General features: G+C 34.6%; 1 pseudogene; it reads right to left on the minus strand.

Annotated features, from left to right (window-relative positions):
* Positions 1-7495: 7495 nt before the first annotated feature.
* LOC132376095 (cerebral cavernous malformations 2 protein-like) overlaps positions 7496-23851 on the minus strand; it is a 68018-nt pseudogene continuing 51662 nt past the window's right edge.

Consider the following 23851-nt stretch of genomic DNA (forward strand, 5'->3'; position numbering starts at 1 on the left):
ACCTTAGTGGGAAGATTTTGTTGTTTGGCTGTCTCTTTGTTGTTAATCCTAATATAATACTAGTGAATTCTAGTCAGTGAATGTGTGTTGTAAGATTTTTCCTGTTTGTAGGTTAATGGTTTATCTTCACGATCAAATGTATGGTTTTTGTTTGGATTTCTTGTGTATTTGCAAGTCCAAGTTTTGCATTTGTCCTCTATGTCTTATTTATTTTAGGTCTGCTTGAAGATTTTTTAAGGATTTGAAGTTATCTCCTTTTTTAGTTTATTTTTACTTTCATATGTTTTGTTCAAGCAATCCAGTTTCATTAACATTTCTTCCTCAGTTTATACATTTCATGAGTTTTTTAATTTATTGAACGGAATTTTTCACATTGCACTTCAAAATCTTTTCATGGGTTGATTATGCTAGTAGTAAAATGGCCTAAATTAAATATTGCCGTTCTTCCAAAAATAGTACTACTAAATAAGAAATTATGAGAAAATGAAAATTGCAACTAAGAAAACTTAAGATAATTGAGAAACTCGTTTGTAATAGAGCTAAATAAAAACTCACTTTGACATTCTAACACAGTGTGTGCAGTCCTCTGTAAATGACCAATGATGTTATTCTGTCATTATTAATTGACTGTGACTTTTGAACCAATTTCCTAATAGTTAAGATGATTTTGTGTTGACCTGAGCACAGGGTCCTATTCAAGCTCTCCTGCAATGTATAGCTCTCATTTTAGGGTTAGACAAGGTTGTGTCATCTATGGCCATGGCTTAATTTGTCGTGGCACTGCAGTACACTTGGTGCCAGTACTTTTCTTTAAGTCTATTTTCTGCATGATTCACACTAGTACATGAAAGGATTATAGAATGTCATAACAGAAATGCAGGAATTTTTTTTAATAGATCTTTATTGGAATATAATTGTTTCACAATACTGTGTTAGTTTCTGTTGCACAACAAAGCGAATCAGCCATATGCATACACGTCCCCATATCCCCTCATCCCCTCCCTCTTGAACCTCCCTCCCATCCTCCCTATCCCACCCTTCTAGGTCATCGCAAAGCACCGAGCCAATTTCCCTGTACTATGCTGCTGCTTCCCACCAGCCAACTATTTTACATTCCGTGGTGTATATATGTCGATGTTACTCTCACTTCGCCCCAGCTTCTCCCTCCCACCCCATGTCCTCAAGTCCATTTTCTATGTCTCCCTCTTTATTTCTGCCCTGCAACTAGGTTCATCAGTACCATTTTTTTTTTTTTTTAGATTCCATATATATGTGTTAGCATACGGTATTTGTTTTTCTCTTTCTGACTTACTTCACTCTGCCTGACAGACCCTAGCTCCATCCACCTCACTACAAATAACTTAATTTTGTTTCTTTTTATGGCTGAGTAATATTCCATTGTATATATGTGCCACATCTTCTTTATCCAGTCAAATGTAGATGGACATTTACGTTGGTTCCATGTCCTGGCTATTGTAATAGTGCTTCAATGAACATTGTGGTACATGACTCATTTTGAATTATGGTTTTCTCAGGGTATATGCCCAGTGTGGGATTACTGGGTCATATGGTAGTTCTATTTTTAGTTTTTTAAGGAAACTGCATACTGTTTTCCAAGGTGGTTGTATCAATTTACATTCCCACCAACAGAGCAGGAGGGTTCTCTTTTCACCATACCCTTTCCAGTATTTATTGTTTCTAGATTTTTAAATAATGGCCATTCTGACTGGCGTGAGGTGATAACTCGTTGTAGTTTTGATTTGCATTTCTCTAATAATTAGTGACGTTGAGAATCTTTTCATGTGCCTCTTGGCCATCTGTATATCTTCCTTGGTGAAATGTCTATTTAGGTCTTCCACCCATTTTTTAACTGGATTGTTTGTTTTTTTTGATATTGAGCTCCATGAGCTGTTTGTATATATTACAGATTAATCCTTTGTCTGTATTTTCATTTGCAAATATTTTCTCCCATTCTGAAGGTTGTCTTTTTGTCTTGTTTATGGCTTCCTTTGCTGTGCAAAAGCTTTTAAGTAAGTCCCATTCGTTTATTTTTGTTTTTATTTCTGTTACTCTAGGAAGTGGGTCAAAAAAGTTCTTGCTGTGGTTTATGTCAAAGAGTGTTTTCCCTATGTTTTCCTCTAAGAGTTTTTATAGTGTCTGGTCTTCCATTTAAGTCTTTAATCCATTTGGAGTTTATTTTTGTGTATGGTGTTAGGTAGTGTTCTAATTTCTTTCTTTTACATGTAGCTGTCCAGTTTTCCCAGCACCACTTATTGAAGAGGCTGTCTTTTCTCCATTGTATGTTCTTCCCTCTTTTGTCGTAAATTAGCTGCCCATATGTGTGTGGGTTTTTCTCTGGCCATTCTATCTTGTACCATTGATCTATATTTTTGTTTTTGTGCCAGTACCATACTGTCTTGATTACTGTAGATTTGTGGTATAGTTTGAAGTCAGGGAGCCTGATTCCTCCAACTCCATTTTTCTTTCTCAAGATTGCTTTGGCTACTCGGGGTCTTTTGTGTTTCCATATGAATTGTAAAATATTTTGTTCTAATTCTGTGAAGAATGCCATTGGTATTTTGATAGGGATTGCATTGAATCTGTAGATTGCTTTGGGTAGTATAGTCATTTTCACAATATTGATTCTTCCAATCAAAGAACATAGTATATTTCTCCATCTGTTTATGTCATCTTTGATTTCTTTCATCAGTGTTTTACAGTTTTCTGAGTACAATTCTTTCACCTCCTTATGTAAGTTTATTCCTAGGTATTTTATTCTTTTTGTTGAAATGGTAAATGGGATTGCTTCCTTAATTTCTCTTTCTGATTTTCGTTTCTGGTGTATAGGAATGCCAGAGATTTATGCACATTTATTTGTATCCTGCAACCTTACCAAATTCAATGCTTAGTTCTAGTCGTTTTCTGGTGGCATCTTTCGGATTTTCTATGTATAGTATCATGTCATCGGCAAATAGTGACAGTTCTACTTCTTCTTTTCCAATTTGTATTTCTTTTATTTCTTTTTCTTCTCTGATTGCTGGGGTTAGGACTTCCAAAACTATGTTGAATAAGAGTGGTGAGAGTGGAGATCCTTGTCTCGTTCCTGATCTTAGTGGAAATGCTTTCAGTTTTTCACCATTTAGTATGATGCTTGCTGTGGGTTTGTCATATATGGCCTTTATTATGTTGAGGTAGGTTTCTTCTATGCCCCTTTTCTGGAGAGTTTTTATCGTAAATGGGTGTTGAATTTTAGCAAAAGCTTTTTCTGCATCTATTGAGATGATCATATGGTTTTTATTCCTTAATTTGTTAATGTGGTATATCACATTGATTGATTTGCATATATTGAAGAATCATTGCATCCTTGGGATAAATCCCACTTCATCATGGTGTATGATCCTTTTAATGTGCCGCTGGATTCTGTTTGCTAGTATTTTGTTCAGGATTTTTGCATCTATTTTCATCAGTGATATTCGTTTATAATTTTCTTTTTTTTCGATATATTTTTCTGGTTTTGGTATCAGGGTGATCAGGGCTTCGTAGAATGAATTTGGGAGTGTTTCTCCCTCTGCAATATTTTGGAAGAATTTGAGAAGGATTGGTGTTAGCTCTTCTCTAAATGTTTGATAGAATTCACCTGTGAAGTCATCTGGTCCTGGACTTTCGTTTGTTGGAAGATTTTTAATTATGGTTTCAATTTCATTACTTGTGATTGGTCCACTTGTATTTTCTAATTCTTCCTGGTTCAGTCTTGGAAAGTTGTACCTTTCCAAGAATTTGTACATTTCTTCATGGCTGTCCATTTTATTGGCATATAATTATTTGTAGTAGTCTCTTATAGTCCTTTGTATTTCTGCATTGTCAGTTGTGATTTCTCCTTTTTCATTTCTAATTTTATTGATTTGTGTCCTCTCCCATTTTTTCTTGATGAGTCTGGCTAAGAGTTTATCAATTTTGTTTATCTTCTCAAAGAACCACCTTTTAGTTTTATTGATCTTTGCTATTGTTTTCTTTGTTTCTATTTCATTTATTTCTGCTCTGATCTTTATGATTTCTTTCCTTCTACTGACTTTGGGTTTTCTTTGTTCTTCTTTCTCTAGGTTAGATTGTTTATTTGAGATTTTTCTTGTTTCTTGAGGTGAGATTGTATTGCTATGAACTTCCCTCTAAGAACTGCTTTTGCTGTGTTCCTTACGTTTTGGGGTTGTCGTGTTTTCATTGTCACTTGTTTCAATGTATTTTTTTATTTCTTCTTTGATTCCTTCAGTGATCTCTTAGTTATTTAGTAGCTCACTGTTTAGCCTCCATGTATTTTTGTTTTTTCATGTAATTGATTTCCAATCTCATAGCGTTGTGGTCAGAAAAGGTGCTTGATACGATTTCAATTTTCTTAAATTTACTGAGGCTTGATTTGTGACCCAAGATGTGATCTATCCTGGAGAATGTTCCATGTGCACTTGAGAAGAAAGTGTATTCTGCCACTTTTGGGTGGAATGTTCTATAAGTATCAATTAGATCTATCTGGTCTATTGTGTCATTTAAAGCTTGTGTTTCCTTATTTATTTTCTGTTTGGATGATCTGTTCATTGATGTAAGTGGGGTGTTAAAGTCCCCTCCTATTATTGTGTTACTGTCAATTTCTCCTTTCATGGTTGTTAGCATTTGCCTTATGTATTGAGGTGCTCCTATGTTGGGTGCATAAACATTTATAATTGTTATATCTTCTTCTTAGATTGATCCTTTGATCATTATGTACTGTCCCTCCTTATCTTTTGTAACAGTCTTTATTTTATAGTCTATTTTATCTGATACGAGTATTGCTACTCCAGCTTTCTCTTGATTTCCATTTGTATGGAATATCTTTTTCCATCCCTTCACTTTCAGTCTGTAAGTGTCCCTAGGTCTGAAGTCGGTCTCTTGTAGACAGCATATATATGGGTCTTGTTTTTGTATCTATTCAGTGAGCCTGTGTCTTTTGGTTGGGGCATTTAATCCATTTACATTCAAGGTTATTATCAATATGTACATTCCTACTATCATTTTCTTAATTGTTTTGGGTTTGTTTTTGTGGATCTTTTTCTTCTCTTGTGTTTCCCACCTAGAGAATTTTCTTTAGCACTGGTTGTAAAGCTGGTTTGGTGGTGCTGAATTCTCTTAGCTTTTGCTTGTTGGAAAAGCTTTTGACTTCTCCATTGAATCTGAATGAGATCCTTGATGGATGGAATAATCTTGGTTGTAGGTTTTTCCCTTTCATCACTTTAAGTATATCCTTCCACTCCCTTCTGGCCTGCAGAGTTTCCGCAGAAAAATCAGCTGATAACCTTATGGGAATTCCTTTGTATGTTATTTTTTGTTTTTCCCTTTCTGCTTTTAATATGTTTTCTTTGAACTTAATTTTTGTTAGATTGATTAATATGTGTCTTGGTGTGTTTTTCCTAGGGTTTATCCTGTATAGGATTCTCTCTGCTTCCTGGACTTGGGTGGCTATTTCCTTTCTCATGTTAGGGAAATTTTCAATTATAATCTCTTCAAATATTTTCTCAGACCCTTTCTTTTTCTCTTCTTCCTCTGGGACCCCTATAATTCAAATGTTGGTGTGTTTAGTGTTGTCCCAGAGGAATTTTTGAAAATCAGTACTTTAGATTACTTGAAATGACAATATAAAAGAAACAGTTACAGAGGAAACACTTCAATATTAAAGAAACAAGGTTCCTAACCCAAAACCATATAGAAATAGAAATTTATCTCACATGTGCATATATCTATGTATGTATGTGTGTATATATATATATATGTTTCTGTGTGTGTTTGTTAAGTATTTATTTTTTTCAATCTGAAAGAAATGTATCCAGAGCACGTGATATTATCTACTGAAAGTAATATCAGAAGAAGAAACAACAATTGTTTATAAACTAAAAAAAACTAGCAGTTTTACTCAGCTTTCTATCTCTTTCAAACTTATAAATCTGGGGATCTGCTAGTACAAGTGAAGAGTATAGATAAAAACAAGAATGCCCTGTGTAAGAGAGGATAATGAGTCACATAATTTTCTAGCAGTCTTGAGTAAAGGCATAGGAGTATGGAGCCTCGTTATGAATTTCATTTATCTGTCACTTCTCCCAAGCCATGACCTTCCTTGCCTTCAGGGAAATTTGCAAAATTTGGAGAATGGCCTTTTGTGGAGAGGGACACACACAGTGCCCATTTGGAATAACAGTTTTGCCTCTCTTAAAGCCATTTGGCTTGATTTTAGAGGAAAGAAAATCCTTAGTAGATTTTAATGAAAGTATCAGTAAAGGGCCCATCTTCTTCTGATGATAAATTTTCACAAATTTTCTGATGTAGAAAGGAATCTCAGCAAAGAAGAGTAGATATACTTTATGCCTACTCCACTCTGTGGAATCTCTTCTGGTGTTAATCATAGATTGAACCAATAATAAAATGTTTAGTTACATAGTGCAATGAACTATTTCTTGATGTAAAAGTCTGATTTAGAACTTTCTATTGTTCGTGTATTAATTGATGCAAAGTCAGGACTAGTACAATAATTTTTGATAAGCCTAGGAAGCTTTCACTATAACATCACCCCTCTACCTCTACCAAAAACCCTGCACTTTAGGAATCTCATTGATTTTTTGTCAGTTAACTTGGAAATAAAGAATTTTTACTGCCGATATCTACATTTTTCGGCAATGAACATGTCAACAAAATATATATTTCTCCAAAATTGTGATATTACCTATGGGACTATCAGAAAATTTTCTTACATGAACCCTCCTCACACATAACTGGTATCCAAAGAATTCTTCTTGAACAAATAAATTAATTAAAAATATGTAGCACTGTATCTTTACAAAATATTTTATGGAGGATGTGAGTAATAAGGAAGGATTTCTAAAATGAGGTGGCAGGAGAAAGAATAATTCAGTCAATGTAGCAGGAAATGAAAATATCTGCAAAGTTTAGCTTAATATGATCATAAATGAGTTATTTTATATTGCTTTATATATTGTTTCTCAATATAGAAGTGCTCCTTAACAGCAGAGGGACACCTGTGCCTGGAATTTGTCACCCAGCCCCCAGCCCAGCCCAGGGATAGGAAGTGTGGATACACAGAGGTCACAGGAACCTCTTCCTGGGAAGGATGGGCCAAGACTAAGGGAATGGGTGGGGACGGCAAAGTGCCCAGGCCTTACCCCTACCGTGATGATGCATGCGGTCACCGTCCATCACCCTGATGGTCTCCAGGAAGTCCTCCAAGTGCTGGCTGTCTTTCTGAGGGATAAGGGGCCTCAGCCACAGCAGCAGGAACTTGTGGCTGTCTGCATTGAGCTGCCGCTTGTGGATGGCGAACTCTGGACTGAGGCCCTTTGTGGTACTGGGGCCCCAGGGCAGCCAACTGCTGGGTCTCCTGGGAGGAAAGCTGGGTGTACTGCGTCAGTGCAGAGGCCATCAGCAGCTAGGGGTCCAGCGCTCTGAGCGCTCTCATTGGTGGTCAGGGCACTCTGCGACGTCCACACGCAGGAGGCCAGGCAAGGTGCCGCCTGTGCACGCACTTACTTAGGAAGGTGCCTGCTTCAGCCTCGTGGGGTCCTCTAATGTTCACTTTTGTGAGAAAACCTGTCATTTTTGTGATGGGACAGAAGTGGTGGTAGGTATCGAGACCCCTTCCAATATTGCTCTGCCCTGAAAGTCCATGGTGGACTCCACATAAAGTATGTGGAAGACTTGGTGGAATGGGAGCCAGGATCACCAGGCAACTGGGTCCACAGGCCCCACTCTGCTCTCGGACACGGAGCCTTCCCTGAGGCCTCTGGAACTTTCCACAGACAGACTCGGGCTGAAGGAATGCCAGGGTCCTGGGCTCTTCAGTCTCACCAGGTGCAAGGCATCATACTGGAGGTGGGAGATGGAGACAGTGTCATGGATAGGACCTGAGATGGTGTCCTGCTTGTCCCACCAGGCCAGCCGGACATTGTAGGCAGACAGGCTAGTCATGGCATCGTGCTTGGAGAGCTGGTGGGCTCTTTGCACCATCAGTGAAGTGCAGGATTTCCTTACTACTGGAGGCAGTCAGGTGTTCTGGTACATATTGTACGTTAACTGACCTCAGCGCTTCACTTCCTTCTCCGGGTACTGGCTCAGCAGTACGTGGGGCTTGGCGCGCTTGGCAGGGATAGCACCACTGTGTCCAGGTCTTTCTGTCACCTTCACCTAGGCTTTCTCGTCTCCATATTTTCACCTTTTAGGAATACTCATTTAAATGGCAACACAATTCCAGGTTTCTTGATTTTCTTGCCCCCTCTTCCATGTCTCCGCAAGCGGCCGCAGGTCAAAATTGAGTGAGATTAGCATAAATTTTATTCATCAAATTAATACATTAACCGTGTCTCAATTCAGTGTTTTGTCCTAGTCATAGAGAGGAGGATTTGGGGCTTTATTATAAGGAGTACAGTTTTTACAGATCTTATATACAAAAGGCAGTTGATAGCAGTTTGCATGTTTGGTAGTTTATAAAGTTAAAAACTCCACAGTTCAGGAGTTCTGTACCATTTTGTCTTTAATTTCATTTTAAGTATACAGATTTAATCTATTCATGGGCATAATAAAACTAACACACTGAGGCACACAAAAGATTTTTTGTAACAAATTTAAAAGACATTCTTAGATATCAATATTTACTATGATAGATTTTAAATATTTTCCAGATGTTAAGCAATAATATGTAGAAAAGTTTTTAAAAAACTGATGAATTAATATGTTGCTACTAAACCTGAACTACCAAGTATCTAAAATTCATTGACAGAAATAGTATTATGTTATACATTTTAATTTTACTTAACAGGATAATATGCATAATTTCCTCTTCCATTGAAGTCCCCCAACAATTAAGTCTAGTAAACTGAGAAAGAATGAGGCACTATTTAAATAAAATAACTCAGATAATTCAAAATTATATCAACATATTATAGTTTCTATTTAAATTTTTTCCAACATTAATAGAAATACTTTTATCTCATGAAAAAAATTAATTATAACCTTTCCAATTTTTTTCTCTGCTATGTAATTTAGATTCAAATTTTTAATGAAAATTATAAAACTTAAAGATTTTTTCATCTTTAAATAAGACATTACCCAATATTGACAATGATGTTTAAAATAAAATGGTAAAAATTTTAAATTAAAATTATAATAAATGATGTTAAGCAGTACATATTTAGTGTTTGAATAGTTATGTCTAAGAGTAGTTCATTATTACACATTTGTGAGTCATTTCAAATCCTCCTGATTCCAAAACATTTCTGTGGTTTTATTGACATCATTCACCAGGAATTTATAATATAATTTACTGTTTTTGTGTATTTCTGTAGTTTTTTCATTATACTCTGATTTTTTAATATCAATGAAATTTTCCATCATGTTATATATGTGTCTATGCAGTCTTTTATTTAAATGAACAAAATAATTATCATTTTAATGTTGAAGAATTACTTCAATTACTTTAAATAACTTTATAGAAATATGTAATTTCAAAACATTTTTCCATGTCTACATTTTTGCTTTAGTAACCTCACTATAATTTAAGTAGTAAATGTGTACTTTGATGCTATACATTTATGCGATAAAACTTTTCCTGACAGAAAATTTTTTTTACTCTATGAATATGTTAATAAAAAGTAAAAATATGTCTGAACAGATGCTTATAAAAATAATTCTTAAGACAGTCTATGAATAAAATATAAATTCAGAGTATTTTCAATCATACTGGTTATATTTTACTTTCAAAATTGGAATGTGGTGTCTTCATTAATTTGTCTTAGTGATGTAGAGAAGAGCATAAAAATACTTTTCAGAGTATTTTTACATATACCATATTGGAAATCAGGGATCATAAACAATATGGAAATTCTCATGGCATTCTGTTTTTGCATTTAAACTCTCCACATATGTTATTACCTTACAAAGAGTGCTATTTCATCTAAATGTTTCACCCTATTTGTTTACTAACCATTTTAAATTGGTTATGGTTAATTTCTTTATTTTCATTTTACCTACTAAAAAAGCAAATAAATACATACAAGAGGTCAAAGATAACATATGATTTTGGAAACATTTTCCAAAGAAACCTGTTCTAAGGATCAAACCACTGAATGCTCAACCTTGAACATAATGCAGATAGCTAAGCATAATGCAGTTTTTCAAATTTGGAATTTTTCAGTAGTACATGTAAAAGGTGTGTGTATGAAGAAGGGACCAAAAGTAATGAAAAGCCAAAATTTGATAAGTGTCCAGAGAATTCAAATTCCTGTAGTCAGTTATTATTACTTTAATTTATTCCTGGCATAAGCCTTGGGCCACATCTAGGACTATCAAGATCTCTCTTGCATGCTTAAGATTGGTTTAAAACTAATTTGCAATCCTGCTGGCCGCTGTTAAAATGTTTCTGCATAGAAGCCCTAAGGTCAGGGGAGTCATACTGGAGTATGTGTAGGATAGAGCTGATTTTCAGCTGGTCTGGGAAAATTCTATCCTTATCTCTGGGGATACTGGAGGTTGGCTTTGAACAAGAGAAGCACTGTGGGATTTATCATGCGTAGTTTAAAGTCTAAAAATCTCCTAGATACTCCTAGGGCTTGGTTTACTGATGGTTTTTACCTGGTATAGCCTATGAGCTATGGCAATGTTTAACTACATTTCCAGACATGTGTAATCGCCCTTCCTTACTTCTGCCTTGAGTGCTCATGAGACCCAGGTTCCTTGCACAGATCTTGATGGCTCAACTGATGTTGAAGCCTGACCCATGTGCATTAAGGATTCTGGGGAGATTGTACCTGAATATATTTCAGACCTCCAAAACTTGCCTGTACTCTCTTTCTATTGTTATGTCTTATTGATTCTTTCACCTTTAAATAAAGAGCATTATGTGAGTATGCTTTGGGAAGCCTCGTGAGTCCTTTGAAACATCCAAACTTGGGAAATCTGTGTAGTATTTAATTCAACTTTTCTTGTTCAGGACTAGGGTGAGGCCAGGCAAGAGCCTAGGACACAAAATTTAAGGAGGCACTCACTTTCAAGAATCTGAGAGTACCTCCTTTAATTCTGTACCTCATTTCTTATCCTAGTCCAAGACCTGCTATCTTTATAGTCTCAAGTATCTTTCCAATTAAATACTTAGGATAACTCAGATTTAGACTTCTAGCAACGTGTCTTTATTGTCTTTCCTGCCTTTGTGTTATTACCAAGGTAATCTTTATAAATTTTCAACCACTTCTTCATTTAAATCTATTGATATCATATCTATTAATCCTCTCAACACCACTGCCATTAAAACAATTTTAAACACTCTGTTGAAATAAATAATGCTAAAATTTTAGTGAGAAAAAAATTGTTTAGAACCTGCCTCAATGATTTTGTTAATTCTAGAATCCTTTATTTAATGGCTGAATCTAGATACTATTCAGCCATTAAACAAAGGAAATTCTGCCATTTGCAACAACATAGATGAACAACATAGGGCATTGTGGTTTTTGTTTCTGATCCAGAAGTTTGATGCTAATGATGGCAATATCTTGCACAGTCAAATGCTTCGGAACACTTGGGCAAACTATTCAGTGTAGAATTCTACACATTAGAGAGTAGTTTAAAGCCTTGAACTACAAATAATCCTCTTCAAGGTAAGAGCATTAACATCAGGTCTATAGCACTTGTTAAAATACACACGTAATATTTAGCTGATGATTACTGTGTATTAAAATAGAAAATATAATAAACTATAAGAGTTTATAAAAAATGTCACAGATGCAGAGTATTACAGACAATTTCAAGTTTGAAATATTCTTTGTAACCTCTGTTGATATCCTTCTTGAGTTAGTCTCTACAAGGATTCATAAACCTAAGAGATTCATTTTAATTGTGGTGGCATTTTCCCACCATGAGCTAGTCCATTAAAATCACATTGAATGAGATTGCAGGTAAAGTGCTCAGCTGTTGGTTAATTCTTAAGCCAAGATAAAATCATTTAACTCCACATATCCTGCTATGATTTAAAGTAACTATCTCAAACACTAGTCAGTGAAATGTGAAACTGTTAAGTACTTTTCTTGGAGGCTTGATATCTAGCACAGTAATATATTTTCAATTTAGAAGAACATTCAGAATAAAATTCTAGGAAAATATTTCCGTTTTTTATTTTTAGTAATCTATTTAATTCTTAAAATAATTTAATATTACAGTTTACTTCAACCTTTTTTTCCCCTAGTAAGAAAGCAAGGATTTTTAAAATTATATCTTTATTTCCTAAATACTAATTTCCCATATAGCCCATCATTTGTCAATGACAAAGTATTTCACATTGATAGAGATTCATTTAAATATATCATGCTTGATACCCATATTCATGATACATAGAATAGTATTCTGATATCTAGATTAGATTATTCTTATCCATGAAGAGTTTTATATCCCCAAAGCACTCATAACATAGATATAAAGTCTAATTGTTAACTATATATTAATTTTATAAACATGTTATGTATTCAATCTTCATTTTTATTATAATGTTTACAGTGCACTGTTACATAAAACACAGAATAAGTATGGAACAATGACATGGATTTTGGAAGCACTAGCTAATTTTCAAACTTCAGTGTATATTTTCTTGGTAAACTTTGTCAAAAATTTTTCCTCCTTGAGCATCAGTTTCTTCATCTAAAATGGGAATACTACCATACAGGAATATTTTAAGATTAGGCTTCCTATTTTGCAAATCATAAGATATTACAGCAATATAAGTGAAACTCATGGAATAAATTACATATAAAAGTAAACAAAAGGAAAAATTATCCTAATAGACAAAATTTATTGAATCCAGTTATATGTGGATGATGAGCTACATTAATGTTTCAATCTTGATTCATAAACTAAATAAAATGTGTATATGAACTTCCATCTTCCACCATGATTTTAGAAATCTGGAGGAAGTGTTGCTAGCACTCTTTCATAAAAAAAGAATAGAACAAACAATTTCATTAACAGATGAATATATATATATATAGATCTAGATACTATTCAGCCATTAAATAAAGGAAATCCTGCCATTTGCGACAACATAGATGAACCTTGAGGATATTATGCTGAATGGAATAAGTCAGAGAAAGACAAACACTGCATAATCTCACTTATATATGGAATCTGAAAAAACAAATGAATAAAAACAGAGATCAAGATGGTGGTTGCCAGAGGTGTGGGTTAGGGTAAGATAATGGGTGAAAGTGGTCAAAATGTACAATGTCCAGTTATAAATAAAATTTGGGGATGTAGTGTACAACATGATGACTACAGGTAACAATACTGTACTATATATTTGAAAATTGCTAAGAGACTAGATTTTAAAAGTTCTCAACACAGGAACGAACAATTTTAAGTATGTGAAGTGATTGATGGATTTAAAGATTCAATATCACTGATATACTAGTCTTCCCCATTTGATGTATAGAGCCAATGGAATTCCAATCAAATTCCCACCATATTTTTGGACCTTGAATAGCCTTAACAACTTTTCAGAAAGAAAAATAGGGCTTCCCTCGTGGCACAGTGGTTAAGAATCCGCCTGCCAACGCAGGGGACACGGGTTTGAGCCCTGGTCCGGGAAGATCCCACATGCCGCAGAGCAGCTAAGCCCATGTGCCACAACTACTGAGCCTGCGCTCTAAAGCCTGTGAGCCACAACTACTGAGCCTGCCTGCTGCAACTACCGAAGCCCATGTACCTAGAGCCCGTGCTCTGCAACAAGAGAAGCCACCGCAGTGAGAAGCCCGTGCATCACAACGAAGAGCAGCCCCCTCTCGCCACAACTAGAGAAAGCCTGCGCCCAGCAACGAAGACCCACCGCAGCCAAAAATGAATAAGTAGATTTATAAAAAAAGAAAAGAAAAATAAATATGAAAGACTCAGAGTACCCACTTTCAAATCTTATTATAAAGTTATGGTAATCAAGACTATACACAGGAAGAACTAAGGGATTTTTTTTTCCTTTCTTTTTTTTCATAGTGAGAAGCTGGTGGGGATCCCGAAGGTAAAACTCATGGAATTTTGGTGGCCTCCCTAACACTGGGATCCCCAGAGGTCATAACTTTCAAGATACTCCACACTGAGCTGCCAGCAGTTCTTCAATTATAGTTTAAGCCTGCCTACTTGTACTGGTGCCAGAAGTGGCTTCTGCTCCAAGTAAGTTGTGATTTTCTGTGATTCTCCATATCTGAGTCTATTCAGGTTTTTGGGCAGCAGCTTGCCCTTTGACCTCAATTCTCTGAGTTGTTTTTCAGCTTGTTTAGCATTTTTTATTGTGAGGATGGAAGTGCTAACATCCACACTATTTACATGTCAGAGCAGAAATATAGGCATTTATTTTTTAGAAACAAAATAGTCAAAGAGACTTAAAATTTTCAAATGTTATTCTATGGAAAATATTTTTCAGTGTATCACAAAAGCTAATAATTGAATGGACGCTTCTGATTTGGTGTTATATGTATTAATCACATGTATACCTAAGAAAGCTACACAATGTGGAAAGTGCTGCTTTAGTTTGTTGACTATCTGGAAAATTGAATCTAATTTGCTGATTCATTAAAATTTTTTAAAAATTATCTATTCTATGCAAGTTCAAAGGGACTATTGCCATTGCACCAGATTTTTCTTATATATATACATAATCCCCAATTTTAGAATCATCTTCAAATGCTTTACATTTTATCTCTGCCCAGATATCTTTTATTTACCCTCAAGGGATTTTATTTTAGTTTTTAATGTGCAAAGATGGTGTTAAAGTGAAATTCTTAGTGAGGAATGAAGTAGAATGTTCAATTCTTCATTGGTAACATATCTCCACCTACCCCAATTTAAAGAAAATCATAATCACATCAGGAGAAGAGAAAACAGTTCTGAGATCTTGACAGATACTGAGGGGATTGGCAGTTTTCTGCTAAAGCAGGGGTACCCATGCTATTCTGGATATCAGAACTACCAACAGCCATAGCAAGACTGATTGTAGTCTTTGAGCCATAGAATATATTTGGAGAGCTGACCATTATGAGCTTTAGAGAAAAAGCCATGTAGTCAGTAATGGTTACATTTTACATTTTACACACACACACACACACACACACACACACACACACACACATATTGGTTTAGGAAAATTGAAACAGAGTATTTTGCCTTCTTAAAATAATATTTCTATTATCAGCTTCTCATATTAGTATTGATAAAGTCTTCTCTTATTAGTATCTATACCAATAATAATTATGTAATTGTCACATAGAACTTGTTTTACCTACTGTAGTTTCTTGATATTCCAAATTAGACTATGTAATGCCAAACCTTTCTAAAATTCAGAAATGATCAAACCCACTCCCAAGATGCCAAACTAAAATCCAAAATTCTTGGCCAGTCATTCAAGTCTTAATGATCAGATTTCTGGTAACCTTAAGTTTTATTATATAGTGAAACTACAATTCACATACACCATGAACACCCATTCTGAAATATAGGTTCTTCCTTATACCTAACTCAAATTTATTAGACTTTTTTTGTAATAATAAAATTGTGTTGTTTTCTTTATATAGATCTTAAACAATGTTCTTTACTGTTATTTCTAGGTATTTTATAGTTGGTGCTGCTGTTGAAATGGGGAATCATTTTCCATTAAATTTTCTGTTTAATGCATAAAGATATTTGCGTATATTTATCTAATCTCTGGACATTTTAATAACATTATTTTGGAAGGTTAGGTTGATTTCCTTTTGTTTCATAGGTCAACAATTATTATATCTCTATCCCTCTATAGATAGAGTTTCAGTTTCAAGTCAAGGGAATTTAATCTAATCCAATCTAATACAAAATTTCAAGAAAAGGAGTTCAACTCTCTCAGTTTTCTAGGTAGACCATGCTCCCTATAGCAATTATATCTTCCGAAGAATTTTTTAGAGAGACATTTTCACTTGATGGTTTTCTAAGCCTATTAGTCCAAAATGACATGTACAGAGCAAATAATTTATTTAGAAATCATCTCAGGAGCACAGTGAGGAACTAGGGGAGTGATATAGTCATTCAAGGGTATGATAGTAATTAAGTTAACACATTGGAAAAATAGGGTTTTATCCCACTAGTGACCCTCGGAGAGACTTATAAAATTCACCTCAGAATTATCCCACCTAAAGTCAAAAAAGTTGTGGTATTTACCCATCACCTCCTTCCTTCATTATTTGAGGGCTTCTCCTGGGATTGTCAGCTCTTAGGCACTTATAGACCGTAAATTTTCACCATCAGAGATGCTTTTAGTTGGATACATACCAGTATTTGGAATAGGAAACCATCAGTAATTATGTTTTGCTACATTTCACTTCTTGCAAAATTCAGATCCACTCTCTTTACTTACTGATTCACTGATGCTTGTAGCCAGTTGCAGTTTTAAAAGAGGATAATTGAAGAAACCGTTGAGAAGTTAGTTTCCTGTATGCAGTTCATCCTGTGGCCATAGTTTATATATATCATCTCTCTCTTCTACCTCTCATTCTGGATTTCCTACAACCTCAGTCAGTACTTCTGCTAATAAGTAGTTTGCCCAGTAAGATGACCCTGACTTCTTTCTCCAAGGTAACTGTGCTGTTGCCAGTTCCTGGTGCTTATAATTTTCTCTTTATGGTTATCTCCATAAATGGAAGCATGCACAAGCACACCAGTAAATCTCTGGAGATGCAGCCATATTCTTCCTTCTCCTGATTTAATAGCAACAGCTCTATTTCATCATGAAAATCAGAGTCAATTACCTCTATCAAAGTAGGAATAATTTGTCTGTCTTCAGATTTTTGGTGCAAACTGTCCAAAGTAACCAGGTGTAGGTTAGTTGAACCCTTACTGTATTTCCAAGTAGAAAAGCCTGTCTCCAACAAATCAAAGCCCCAAGAAGTTAAAACCTAAGAATTAAGTCAAAAATAAAATTTTAATACAGTCTAAAATAGTGGGGATAAATTCCCCAATGTGTCACTGAGAGGGGCTGTTATTTCCATTCCTAGGTTCCAGACCAATAATGTTGAAAAAGTATATTTAGTTCACACCAATATATTGAACTAACTTAGCCATTAAATGGACCTAGAATTTTTCCTCCTTTGATATCTGGTCTTAGGGAACTACCTGTAAAGTGTGAGGGATAAATATCAATGCAACAGATATAGATGACATGTGAGTCTAGGACACCTATTTATGTAATATACTTTGTCCTTTCTAATTGCCTGAGCTATACCTCAAAGACTCTCTTTCCATTGTATGATGAATTGGTATTAAGTCTACTCAAACTTATTATCTGGTATTTCAGAAAATATGCATTTCATTGTGGGCATCTTCATGTCCTCTAGTCACCGAAAGACTCAAGGCTAATGTCAAGGGCTTATGAGTCTATGATAGATCCAATAACTGAATTGAAGAATAATTCTCAGTTGCACAAATCATGACACTGCTTGAGAATCCCAGAAGTCTGTGCTATAAATATCCACATGGTGCCCTGATTTCTGTAGATGTTTTTCTAGCATCATGGCATCTACAAAGCCATATGGTTCAAGTGACAGTACTACTTAGTACCATAATTTGAAATGGATACAGTTTCCTCTCTTGCTATTGACCTACTCAAAGTCCCAAAATTGATTCAGTTTTTGTCAATATGGATGACATACATGATGTTCTGTACATTGACTGCAGGATCTAGCCTTCTTCATACTTTACTGTGACAGAAAAGGAACATTAATATAGCTCTAAGGCTAGTAAATGTGTACTGCTGTCTGTCCTAAAGGATTGTAAATGGCTTCTGATTCCCATTCTGGGTTGGGGTTGATCATAACACACCAATAGTCATTTGCCAAGGTTCAGCATTGTGTGATATGTTTCAGTAAGATACTACATTCATTACAGCAGCTATGATTGTGGCTATCACATGGTTAAAGTTAGAATACACCACTGTCATCTGCTTTAATCTATCTGCTTTTTCAGGGGCCAAAGTATTGAATTAAGTGGGGATATGACAGGGACTATCATCCTTGCATCCTTTAGGTTTGTAAAGTTTGCACTGTACTGTGCCATTTCACTGAGTGTTGCTGTTGGTACTCTATTTTGAGTAGGGGTAAGAGGTATCATGGATTTCTATTGAGCCTTTTCTACAATAATGGCTCTGAAATCCACAAGTCAAGAAAACAAAATGAGATTCTGAGAGCACTTACCTATATTCATCTTGATCATGCATTCAGAGACCATAGAAATAGCCTAGGTCAACAGACCTACTGGAAAAATTATGAGATGGAGTTGGACTGGAATTTGAATTATCACTCTAAACAGGGGGTGAAGGGATGAGGAGGGCTCATGACTTTTGGATTCCCTGGTATCAGTTCAGTGTCAGCTTAAACTCTGCATCCAATATCCCTGTGAAGATCTGAGTATTCAATTTTCCCAGTATTTAGTTACTATGAGAAACAGCTGTCAGCTCCTTTGGAGAAAAATTATTGACCAGTATGGTATATGCTTCCTGTGGGATTATAGGGCCTTTCTTCAAGGTGACCCAGCCTCCCATTAAACCAATGAGCTCTAGGTCTCAGAAGCAGTTTACATCTGAAAACTGGCACAGCCAGAGTTCTTTCTGGTATTACATGTCAGGAAATATTTGTATGGGGTCCACATCCGTCTTGCCTCCTGAAGCACCATGTTTTCTTCAAATTATCACAGATCCCTGTAGGTCAGGTTGCTGTGGATTATATTCTGTCTTTGCTATCCATCACATTCATTGTACGTACCTCTTACCACTAAGTGTTGCCAGTTAGTCTGAGCTATTCTGAAATGCTCATTCCCACTGATAACAGGGAGCTTAATTTCAGAGCAGCATAACATACATCAACCCTGGTCTACAGTGATGCTGAGGAAAAAGAGATAAAGACAAAGAGAGACATAGATAAACAGAGAGAGACCCAGAGAGAGAGAGAGAAGGAAGGGAGAGATTGAGATTTTAAGGAATTGTCCCACACATTTACAGAGGCTTGGAAAGTTCAAAATCTGCATGGTGGATTGGTGAGTTGTAGACCCAGAGAAGAGCTGCAGTTCGAGTCCAAAGGCAGTCTTCCAGCAAAATTCCCTCTTTTTCCAGAAATGGCATCTTTTTCTATTAAGGCCTTTGACTGAGTGGACAAGGCCATCTTGATTTGAGTGTTCATTTCATCTAAAAATTACCTTCACAGAAACATCTAGAATAATGTTTGACCACATATCTGGGTGTCATAACATAGCCAAGTTAACACATGGAATGAGATGAACAATCACAGGTGATGAAAGCATGAATTCTGAAACCATATTTTTTCTAGGTTCATAATCCATTTAGTTTTTCCACTTTATGACTATAGACAACCTACTTCATTTTCCTGTAATTCAAATGTTTCATTCATAAAATGTGGATAAGAATAGCATCTATTTTTAGAGGATAAATATGAAGATTAAAGGAGTTAATATGAATAAAGGTCTTAACACTGTGTATGGTACACAGTAAATGCTCCAAAAATGGTATCTCTGATTGTTGTTAACAGTTTAGAAGAAGATACCTTTGGAAAACTTTTCTGCAGACTAAATGTCAAGTTTTGATATAATTGTTTTACTAATTCCATATGATTAATTCATTGACTTTAAGCCTCTGTGTGATTTATCCTTATCTTGGTGTAGCTTATACTTAAATGTATAGAAACAATTTGTCTAAGGAAGCAAATGGAGCTAAATATTTTAGGAAATTATTCTTCAACAATTAATTCCATGCTTAATTGTATTTCTATTAGTATAGTTATTTTTTATTCTAGTTTAAAATTTATAATCATGTAGTTAATTTCATAGTGACTTTTCAAGTTATTAAAATATAATTGTGAATTATACATTTTATTTAATAATACCCCCATAATTTTGACTAAATCACCTTTATAATTTTTATTAGAATGTATTTTTAAAATTTCCTACTCAATTTTATTTGTAGAAGGAGGGATAAATAGTGTTTAAATATTTCAATTATTTTTATTTATACTAATACATTTCTTTCTGCCTTAAGCTTTATTATTATGCTTGTTTTCATAAAAACTTTTACTGTTTCTGATAAACTGTTTTATATTTAGCTTGTTTTCATGATCCTTCCGTATTTAATCACTGCTCGTAATTCTTGACACTTCTCATGAGTTTTGCCGCATAAATTACCCACCTTTATTACTTTGCATTGTCTAGTATTTTCATTTCTTATTAGAAAAATGTTATTCAAGAACAGGTAGTTTTAGAGACTGGAAGATTAATTTCTATTTTTGTTGCTTTATGGTCAGAGAATACAGACTTTTTTTTGCATAAACATTCTTCATATTGCTGCAAACCTTTGGTTAATTTCCAGATTTTCAACAAAGTTCATTGTGACAGTTTTTGCCAGTTTTCTCACTGTTTTTATGGAGGAGAGAATTTATGGAGAGCCTTGTACTTTCATTTTCATTGATGTCACTCTTTCACTTTATAATTTTTTCTTTCTATTAATTTTTGAGGATGTTTAACATATTCTGTATACAATTCCTTTGTCATATAGGTTCTTTGCAAAAAAAAAAAGTTTCTTGGCTTCTCATTTTTAACATAGTCTTTAGGAGAGTAAAAGCTTTATAATATTTAATGCAATTCAATTTATTAGGATTTTATCTTCATAGTTTGTGAATTTGGTATTTCTTTGTGCAAGATTGTGAGAACTTTTTCCTATGTTTGATTCTAAAAAGTTATTGTTTTTCTCTACACATTGACATGGACCACCCATTTTGTGTTAGTTTTTATATACATTGTAAAAATTAAATCTAAGTTTATGTTAGAGTATATATGTCCAATTATTCTAACACCATTTACTGAAAGTGTTAGTATTTATATATTGCAATACTTTTACATTGTTGTCAAAAGTTATTTGGCCATACTTGTTTGGGCATATTCTGTTTCTGATTTGTTCTGTTCATCTATGTGTTTATCTTCTTTACCAATAACACAGAGTAAGTCTTTAAACAGATATCTATTTTTAGGTATTTTATTCTATTCTGTCTACTTTGGCTTTTTATATAAATTTTAGATTCATATTGTAAATACGTACAGAATCCTTGCTGATTTTATAAATTAAGTTGTAGAGAATTGATGTCCTACTAGATTGAGTCTCTCAATTCATTAATAAGTTATGTCTCGCCATAATTCAGGTCTTTCATTTATTTCATCACATTTTTCCATTTTAAACATGCAGTGCCTGTACCTTATTTTATGAGAGACTGTACCAGATAGGTTTTTTAATTATCATTTTAGTTTTAAATTATTAGCACATAGAAATATGATTTGTGTGTATTCTATTCCTCTATTTGCAAGCATGCAAAACCAACTTATTAATAGTAGGAGGATTTTTTTTTGGTAGATTCCTTGGTATTTTAATTAAAAAAAATTCTTTTTAAATTTTTATATTTATTTTTGGCTGTGTTGGGTCTTCGTTTCTGTGCGAGGGCTTTCTCTAGTTGCGGCAAGTGGGGGCCACTCTTCATCACAGTGCACGGGCCTCTCACTATCGTGGCCTCTCTTGTTGTGGAGCACAGGCTCCAGATGTGCAGGCTCAGTAGTTGTGGCTCATCGGCCTAGTTGCTCCACGGCATGTGGGATCTTCCCAGACCAGGGCTCAAACCCGTGTCCCCTGCATTGGCAGGCAGATTCTCAACCACTGCGCCACCAGGGAAGCCCCTCCTTGGTATTTTTTATGTAGAAAACTGTGTCTTCTTCAAATGGGGACAGTTTATTTCTTCCTTTCTAATCTGCATGATTTTTACTTCTTTTTCATGCCTTATGGCAATGGTCTAAACTTCTAGTACAATGTTGAATAGGAATGGTGAGCATGAACATCCTTGCATAGTTTGTGACACCAGGAAGACAGTATAAAGTAATTTACTCTTAAGTATCTTATTGCTAAGAGTTTTATTGCTGTCCCTTATTAAGTTGAGGGAGTTGTCTTCTATCCCTGGATTGACAAGAGTGTTTATCATAATTGAGGGTTGAATTTTGTCAAACTTTTTTCCTGTATTAATTGATATGATGATGTTCTTTTTCTTTTTTAGACTGTGAATATGGTTACTTTATTGATAGATTTTCAGATATTGAACCAGCTAACTTTCTTGAGATAAATCTTACTTGGTCATGGTATATAATGATTTTATGTATTGATGGATTTTATTTGCTAATATTTTGTGGGGAATTTTTATGTGTATGTTCATCATAGTTTTATTTTTTGTTGTTCTTTTTTTGTTGTTTTGTTGTTTCCTGATTCTTTTTCTTTTTTTTGTACTGTTTTTGTGTGGAGTATTGGAGTAATGCTTGCCAAGTGAAACGCTTTATATTTCTATTTTACAGAAGAGATTTTTTGTTTAATTGCTGCTATTTCTTCTTTAAGATTTTGACAGTTTTTATGTCACATTTTAAAAATATGTAAAATGTGACATCAAAAACATAAAACATGGGATGGGGGAGTAAAAATGTAGAGCATTAGAATATGTTCAAACTTACGTTATCAACAAAATGAACTGTTAAAAATATAAGTTGTTATATGTAAGTTTCATGGTAACCACAAAGCAAAAAACTATAGTAGATACACAAAAAAATAAAGAGAAAAGAGTCAAAGCATACTACTCAAGAAAGCCATCAAACTACCAAGTTAAGCAAGAAAAGAAGAAAAGAACAGAGAGGAACTAAAAAATAACCAGATAATATTAAGTACATACCTATCAACAATTACTTTAAATATGACTGGACTAAATTCTCCAATCAAAAGACATAGAGTAGCTGATAGATTAAAGATAAGCCACATCTGTATGCTGCCTACAAGAGACTCACTTCAGATTAAGGACACACACAGACTGAAAATGAAGGATAGAAATATATATTCCTTGCAAATGGAAATGTGAAGAAAGCTGGGGTAGCTATACTTATATGAGACAAAATAGACTTTAGTACAGAGACTGATATAAGAGAGAAAGAAAGGCATTACACAGTGATAAAGGGCTCAATCAAACAAGGGGATACAATGTTTGTAAATATTTATGCATCCAGTATGGGAGCACCTAAATATATAAAGCAAATATTAACTGACATAAAGGGAGAAATAGACAGCAATATAAGAATAGTGGGGATTTTAACACCCCACTTGCATCAGTGGATAGATCATACAGACAGAAAATCAATAAGGAGACATTGGCTTTAAATGACATGTAGGCCAGATGGACTTAACAGATATATACAGAAAATTTCATCCAAAAGCAACAGAATACACATTCTTCTCAAGTGCACCTGGAATATTCTCCAAAATAGATCATACGTTAGGCAACAAAACAAGTCCTAATATATTTGAGAAGATTGAAATCATATCATACATCTTCTCTGACCATAACGGTATGAAATTTAGAAATCAATTACAGGAGAAAACTGGAAAATTCACAAATGTGGAGATTAAACAATGTGCTACTGAACAACCACTGGGTCAAAGAAATCAAAATAGAAATCCAAAAATACATAAAGAAAAATGAAAATGGAAATACAACATACTAAAACTTATGGGATGCAGCCAATGCAGTTCTAAGAGGGAACCCTTCAAAACTCATTTTCCAGGCCATCGTTACCCTAATACCAAAACCAGACAAAGATGCCAATTACAGGCCAATTGAAAATTACAGACAAATATCCTTGATGAAACATACATGTAAACATTCTCAACAAAATATTAGCAAACCAAATTAAACAATACGTT

Source organism: Balaenoptera ricei, chromosome 12 (assembly GCF_028023285.1).
Source record: "Balaenoptera ricei isolate mBalRic1 chromosome 12, mBalRic1.hap2, whole genome shotgun sequence".
NCBI classification, from domain to species: domain Eukaryota; kingdom Metazoa; phylum Chordata; class Mammalia; order Artiodactyla; family Balaenopteridae; genus Balaenoptera; species Balaenoptera ricei.